Source organism: Amblyomma maculatum, chromosome 1, assembly GCF_055883805.1.
Source record: "Amblyomma maculatum isolate TAMU_Amacu chromosome 1, ASM5588380v1, whole genome shotgun sequence".
Taxonomy (NCBI): domain Eukaryota; kingdom Metazoa; phylum Arthropoda; class Arachnida; order Ixodida; family Ixodidae; genus Amblyomma; species Amblyomma maculatum.
This window is the reverse complement of record NC_139344.1, coordinates 89,628,377-89,636,829: the sequence shown is the minus strand read 5'-3', so window position 1 is coordinate 89,636,829 and position 8,453 is coordinate 89,628,377.

Sequence of the window (8,453 nt, the reverse complement as noted above, 5' to 3'; positions counted from 1 at the left end):
GACCGTTGCAACCGCGAGGATTCGGAAATTTACTATTAAGTGCAGTAATTCTATATTTAACAGTTTAAAAATAAATTGCACTAAGCGTACCTCTAGGCAAGCGCACAAGTGTACTCGTGCGGACAAAAATAGACCCCAGTCTTTACACGTGCGCGGCGTGTATGCTCGTGCGTAATCTTTATTAGGAATCCCCTTCCAGAACGATATCGGCGATGTTGCAGCGCGCGCACACAGCGCACGCACACAAGCAACACTTAGACTTTCGAATTTCTGCAGTGTAGATTCCACATTGCTCTCGGATTTTTTTTTTTTTTTGTCATAATATTCCTGTGTATGTGAAGGAACTCCACGAGGTTTAATTTTTCCAGAGTCCTCCACGACCAAAGCTTCAATTTAAAAACTCCGGAGCGCAGCGCGGCTAGTGGCGCTGCAGTCGAACCAGTCTTCAGCGCGTCTGCGTTTACCGGCACCCGAGCGTTTCTGCGGTGCGCGCAAGTTCAAAGCGCTAACTTAACGCGACGGAACCTAGAGGCTCCGTAGATATGATGAATTTAGTATTCCTATTTTCTTTATTTTGTTTTTTATTGTTCGCTGAGTTGAGTAACAAATTCTGTTCATGTGGGCGGCATGGTATGCATAGTTGCCACTGTATCTAATAATGATAGCGAGAAGAATAGGAAACGAAGCACTTTATTATTCCTGATTTCGAGTTCATTTTGAAAGCTTGGGCATGTCCGTGTATAAGAGGAGTCCTTTTTGTACTTGAATATCCATCTTCGACGACTAAAGCGCGCGGAAAATTCTGAAAAAAGGCAGTGTTCGATGTAAAGAACTTAGCGCGGCAACTTGAAGAGAAAAGAAGAAGGCGTACACAGCGCGCTTGTCTACATTTGACGACGCTTCCATCCGTCTCGATGTTGCCGCGCTTTCTGTTGCAACACCAACTTGCCTGGCAGCAAACCAGATGGCAGCGCACGTGTGCAGGTCTGTGAGTGCTTCTTATGTTCACATGTATATTTTCTGCATTCGTACAGCTCTTGACGGCCTCTATAAAAACATGCTTGGAGGCCCGAGACTGCAAAAGGAAAGCAGCGTGTATTGCTTGAGAGAGATTTACAAGGGTGACATCACAATGCTTCGTAAATACCATTATTTTGGACTTCTACCTGTCCATTCGTGGTGAGACAAAAATAGCAAATTTACGTCTGATTCCTGACTGTTTTCATTATACCTGGCTTTTAGCTATTTTTTAAGTACTTCTCCCTTCTTTGATACGCTCTATTCCTGTTTTTAATGCAACCATTATGTATATTGCACATATTAGAGAAAGAAGGCATAGCGCTATCCGCTGCCGTGACATGGATGCGCGCGGTGCCGCGGTGGGGCATGCTTACTGCTCATGCCTAGTGCCCTCGCACTGAGGGCGCCAGTTGATGTCACAGTCTGCATTGACGGCAGCGGGCATGTCGTGCATATCAGCCGCGTCTGGACCGGTCAGCGCACCTTTCAGATCTGTAACGCAGCTGTACTGGTTAGAGAAAACAACTGAATCAGGATATGTTGTTTGAAACCGCTTCTAGTTAACTCTGCAACTGCTAACTCGCTCGAATCGGATGGGAAGCACACTGTGAGAAATTTACTGTGCGAATCAAAATATTTCTTTGTGATGCTCATGCTCATTTAAACCAGATTTATGCCAGATAAAGCTCACTTTACAGTAAGGAAGTTAAAAACGGTATTGAAAAGTCGCTTGTTCTGCGTATTTTCCTCTATTATACAGCTATGTATATATTATAAATATTTTTGTTGGTGCATGGCTACATTCATTTGCCTGTAAACTGTACGTAATACTTTCTCAGTTTACATTCATGCATATTTTGCATCCTGCTGTATAATAGGTGTAATTGTTTTCCCATTCACTTTTCCAATCCCCCTTTTGCTATATTCTCTTTCCTTGCGTACATTTCTGAAGGAAGGATGTCTGTTTTTCGCATATTTTCAAACGTCTGACTTAAATGATTATGTGAATAAAATAACTAATGGGGGCACTAAAAGCTGCTTACATGCTGTCAGTGAGCAAGCATTAAATAAGTGCTAAATTCACGCTTCTGCTGCGTGTTTTTTCGCCGGGTTAGACGAGCGTTAGCTTGGTTAACACTCAGTTTGATATGGTTTTTGCGTGGTTTAGCGTTCGCTTTTGGATTCTAGTCGTCGAGACCTTTTCAGCGATGTATGTAGCATAAAGTTGAATTGGTAATCACAATTACAATTTAGCGGTTATTATCTAGGACCTGAAATAAGTGTAGTGCAATCGTACTCGATACAAGCTATCCAAAAATATATGACTTTATGCTGTAGCATTACGTTCGCATTTAATAATTATAATTACAGGAATGAATAAAGTGATACGATTTGTTCAGTGCAATTATATTTGCCATAATCTGTAAAACTATATAGGACTTGATGCTGCGGCATAAAGTTCAATTTTTAATCACGAATAACTAATTAAAGGCAACTAATTAAGGCCAGCAATTAGTCCTGTGCAAGTGTACTTTACATATAAGCTATCAAAAATATGACTTAATGATGTAGTGCAAAGCTCAATATAATCACAATTAACTAATTACCGGTAATAACGAAGAGCTACAATTAGCCCTGTGCAATCACACTCGACGTAAGCTGCACAGCCACTACGGACACATTCGGTAGGCACATTCCTTACACGGTGGGTAAGAAACAAGTAACGCTATACGCATTAAAACTGTCCGTTTACCAATATACACGCACGCACGCTCGTTTCATTCCAGATTACTTAACCAACAATAAACAACAACTGGGAGTAGCTCCTATTGACAAATTGCATGACCGGCAGATCCTGGTGCCGCTTTTTTGATACTTCAAGCTTCTAAACACATATAGAATTTCTTTCAATTAAAACATGCGAAAGCAGCCTATCCTTGCCTACCCTAAATGTTCTAAGGGGTCATTACATAAGGGGGAAGCGGAAAGGGGAGGGGGGGGGGGGGCGTAGAGACACAACGGAGTCTTTAGGATTTTAACACACAGTCTGTACAGACACACTTCGCCGCAGTCAACAATGCGCGTGCATAATAGCCGATAGAGGAAATAAAAAAAACTTTGAATATAAACTTACACGCAGAAGATTGTTTATTGCATGTAAAATGTACAAAGAAGGTTGACAATAATGTCATGAAAATCTTGGCAGAAGCTCCTGCGGCTCTTTGCAGGATGCCCTGAGTTGGGCGAAACCTGGGATTTACTCGCGTTCTGGCGATGCCTTGAAATGAATGAACTAATTGTGCCAAGACCTGAAATTGGACCAATGAAAAGGCGCTAGCTTCATTAGTTTATCTAGAGACAATCTACGGTTATACCTTCTCTTGGGCGTCGCTTCATTGGCCTTAGTGGGCATTCAACATAGTACAACTCATGTGATCACACAATCGCTCCCTTGTTTCCTTTGTTTATTCTTCCACCGAGTGCATTGCTTCTGGAAGTAAGTTTAAAAAAAAAAAAACTAGCGAATATTTATTGGGATCTTTGTTGTATTTATAAGCATTTTGCGATGTGCAAGAGGGGCACTGAATGTGCATAAAAATAATTTATAATTATTACATTTCGCTTTGTCTCGAGTGAGCGCTCCGACAACGTGAGCAGCTAGGGTGACTTTTCTTTCACGCAAAAATTCAATTGCAATTCTCGCAATTCAATTGCAAGAAGAGGCAATACGCTTCTTCTTACCTTGTGGCCGGGCAGACAGCGAGCGTAATTTCTATGTAACGGTTGCTCTCAAAGTAGATTTACGATTTCACGTGCGAAGAATAGTGCCCCGCCGTCTGACAGCAGCGGTGAGGAAGCGGTGGATACTTGTCTGCTCCTGCGCAGCGATGTATAGCTTCTTTTGATCTAGCAACAACTACACTCAAACTCACTTGTTCATCAATAGTATGCACACCTTCCTGTGGAGCCAAATAAATATGGCTGCGATAAATCAAAAATTTAGTTCCGAGATATACTGATGGATTCATTAATCCGTTAATTGCAGCATTTCTAATGCACACGTCACAATACATTTGCTAGAATGCGATCAGCCACTTTCATATTTCGTCCCATGCTTGTGATTTCAACTGCAAGGCTGGGAGCTACTAGCTACTTGTCGTGCCCTGGAATAGTTCCTAGAGTCCGTCAAAGGAAATTCGATTACTGAGCAATGTTTACAGCGCTTCTATAGATGATAGATCATTCCGTAATTATTGTTTTGAGTCAGTTATGAGTGCAGGCATTTTAAAGAGCATTTCTAATACATTTCAGCTTAACGCAGCCCAATATTTAAATATTTCACAGAACACCTAAATTTATAATGGCAGTATAATGAAGGGACTCATCTCAATTCAAATCATCTAGAACTTAGGTCCTATCTGTTTTCCTGATGCCTGTCTTGGTGCAGCCTCCTTAGGGACGCAAGCTTATTTCAGGAAGCAAACATGTTGAAACCCTAATGAGTCTTAATGACAAGATGAAGGACCTCCTGAAAGCTTAGCTGCTTCTTTAATTAAGTGTTTATTATATGCTTACAGTCACCTTTAGAGTTTAAATGGTTTTTCTGCTCAAAACCTTAGTAAGCCGTAATCGGTGCACGCTTTAATTTCAGAGTTTTGCCGGTCCAGTAAATAATTTTATTCTTTCTCCGTTCCTTTATGACCGAGAAAATTGAATACAAATTTGTTCCCGCTACATCGTTCATTCTTAAGACGCCTACCGGAAGGAAGTCGCTCCTGCAGTATCGAAGTGAACTGTGTGGCGCGTGCAGACTAGGATCACTGATCCGCACCATATAGTCGGCTTCTTCCGAAATCGACCGGTCATGGCGGCACATGTATTTCGGTATGCGTGTGTGTGTGTGTGTGTGTGTGTGTGTGTGTGTGTGTGTGTGTGTGTGTGTGTGTGTGTGTGTGTGTGTGTGTGTGTGTGTGTGTGTGTGTGTGTGTGTGTGTGTGTGTGTGTGTGTGTGTGTGTGTGTGTGTGTGTGTGTGTGTGTGTGTGTGTGTGTGTGTGTGTGTGTGTGTGTGTGTGTGTGTGTGTGTGTGTGTGTGTGTGTGTGTGTGTGTGTGTGTGTGTGTGTGTGTGTGTGTGTGTGTGTGTGTGTGTGTGTGTGTGTGTGTGTGTGTGTGTGTGTGTGTGTGTGTGTGTGTGTGTGTGTGTGTGTGTGTGTGTGTGTGTGTGTGTGTGTGTGTGTGTGTGTGTGTGTGTGTGTGTGTGTGTGTGTGTGTGTGTGTGTGTGTGTGTGTGTGTGTGTGTGTGTGTGTGTGTGTGTGTGTGTGTGTGTGTGTGTGTGTGTGTGTGTGTGTGTGTGTGTGTGTGTGTGTGTGTGTGTGTGTGTGTGTGTGTGTGTGTGTGTGTGTGTGTGTGTGTGTGTGTGTGTGTGTGTGTGTGTGTGTGTGTGTGTGTGTGTGTGTGTGTGTGTGTGTGTGTGTGTGTGTGTGTGTGTGTGTGTGTGTGTGTGTGTGTGTGTGTGTGTGTGTGTGTGTGTGTGTGTGTGTGTGTGTGTGTGTGTGTGTGTGTGTGTGTGTGTGTGTGTGTGTGTGTGTGTGTGTGTGTGTGTGTGTGTGTGTGTGTGTGTGTGTGTGTGTGTGTGTGTGTGTGTGTGTGTGTGTGTGTGTGTGTGTGTGTGTGTGTGTGTGTGTGTTTTTCAGCTTGTAAAAGCTCGGTTTTCGGTGATAGTGGTATCTGTGAATAGAACGCATCGCCCTACCACAACACGGGCCGACTTAACTTGTCCCCTGGCTCTAACTGCGGCAGTTTTCAAATGTGCTAATACTCTATATTTTTAAAGTAGGTTATTTGTTGATCATGTCTGTGAAATTATTTTTTCGATTATGCATGAAAAACCTGCGCAATCGCTGACTGAAAACGCGCAATTCAAATCTCCCGCGCCTCTTGCGACTGCCACAGAGGAGGAAAGTAGAGAGGGAAACCTAGCTCCTCCGTCCATTTTGACATCACTTTTAAAGGATCGGGAGGCATTCAGAGCCACCCAAGGGAGCTTTCGGCGTACGCTGTTCTTCATCTTGCGTGCGTTGTGGACGTACAAAACATGTCAACTTAGTGTTGTGTGCTCGAGGCAACACTGCTCTGCATGTGCTCGGATGCACGAGCAGCTGTGACTGCGACGAGGTCGCCTTCCATCGTTTCTTGCAATGTCAAACGCTCGACGCGCCATGGGACGCTGCTTAGAAGAGACTAAAAGAAACATTCTACTCGAAGAATTTTTGTGACTGTTACTACGTGTAGTTTGTTCCTAATGCAATTTCTTCGGGCTTTGTCAAAAAGGCATGACTGAACCATGAAGCGGTTCCTTCCATTTCCTCGCACAATAGAGTCGTGCCAGTGACCATTCCCTAGAACCGCGTTTATTGAAGGAAGAAAAGGGAAGTAAGGATTGTACTTCTGGCTGTAGATTCATTACTTTCTGAATATTCAGGTATCATTCGTATGTGAACCGTCGCATTTAGCGTTGATTGTGATCTGTTCACGGAGTGCAATCTCGCGGTGGGACGGGCAGACCGCATCGGCCCGTGCTTGTAATTGCGTGTCTCGATGTTTTTTTCTGTTTTTTTTTTTTCAAACGTATGCGCAGCGGCTTCTTTGCTAAGCATCAGACAACTCATCAGCCGCACGCGCTGCTGATCCTTTGCGAACGAGCAGATGATATGGAGAGCCACTGTTGTGGCGCAGCTAGGTTGTGCCAGCTTTGCGAGACCCTTTCCAGCACGGAACATGCCTGATATGTTCGTGGGACACCTACGAGTCCATTATAAGAAGATAAGGCGTGTACCACTCAGCTGAGTATGGGCGCATTCAGGTATGTAGCACACTGAGCGAGGTTTCCTTTGGTGCCTCCAATCAAGCCGTAATCGAAGTTTTTCAGATAAGGCCTCGTGATTTTGCACCCGTTGCTGCCTTGTTATTTTACATAGTTCTGTCTTGTTTGGGGATGCAAATGAAATGAGAAATGAAACCGACGAGGTTCTTGTAAGAAAACATTTCAGAACATGGTCTTCAGCAAAATAGCTCCGTCAGTGCCTCGCGTGCATCACAGAGCTCAGCAACAGTGCTCTTCTTACCGTTCATTTGTCTGGTGGCAGCTGTGTGCTGCTTCACCCTTTTCAGAAAATTCTTCGTTTCCCCAAGGTACAAAGCATGGCATTCAAAGCAGGATTTGGTACACCACGCCTTGGGCCTTTTTTTTTTCACGACTTTTTAGACGGGGTCAGAGGCCTGAGACGGAGGTAGTTGGCTAGTGGATTGTTCTCTGCCCTTCCTTCTCTGGAATATGCGTGCCGAGGTTTCGCAGAGGCCCATGTAGATTGTGCTAATAATGACACACACTACTTTTCAAAATACCTTACTGTATACCACAGCAAGACCACAGCAAGATGCCATGCAAAGCCTGCGCTCCCCACAACAGAAGTGCTGCATCGTTAATGGGCGCATCTGTACCAAACATGCGGATACATGCGGTGAAAAGCCCGATGGTCATTCGAGTGGAAATGGCGTGCCGTGATTACCTTCACAAAACCGCAGAGAGCTGCGATCGGCGCGCAGCGCAACGGCGGAACCGCATTTGCAGCATCCGCTGTCCTCAAAATGTCAACACGCGACGTATTGGCCAATCACAGGGCTGCGTCGCGCGGGCTGCGTATTACTGCTTTTTTCTGCCTGATTTCAATCTGATATCTGAGTTCGCAGCATGAAAAAGTGTGCGTTTCTGCTGAAAGCCCGATTTTTCCAAAATGTGCTGCATTGTTCCCCCGCAGAATCGAATTACCCCAAATGATGGTGCTCGGCTTTCAAATAACTAGCTGCTGCCGCTGGCTTCTGATGGTTCTGGATAACGCACGGTTATAAAGAGACCACCTTGGTTGCTGGCCATTTTTCGAAGACGCTGCTCATTGCGCCAAACATCCCTCCGGTCGATAACTATTCATGATGTCTGGTACAAAAGAGCTGGCAGGTAATTGAACACTGTTCGAGGAGCCTTTATTCTATTTTATTTTTTGTTGAATGCCTTTCGCAGCATCGTCATGTGTATACATGTTTGGTCGAAATTCCCTTTAAGGATAGCCTCAATAAACAATTTCATGGATGCGTAAACCATTCCTTCCTAGAGCAATCTTTATTTATTTATTTCTCTTTTTTTTTTTATTTTGTCAATGCCTTCGCGAGTCATCGTCATGCGTACGCATCTTTGGTCGGAATTCCCGTTAAGGACAACCTCGACCAACAATTTCATGGATTCGTTCGTTCCAGGTCATATGGGACATAACTTTTTTACTGTGTAGATTGTTTTCTGCCCCCCTTTTTGCTACGGCCGTAAACATCTGCTGGTATTAAGCAGGCGAAACATTCTATTACGCCATGTGAACAAGGTA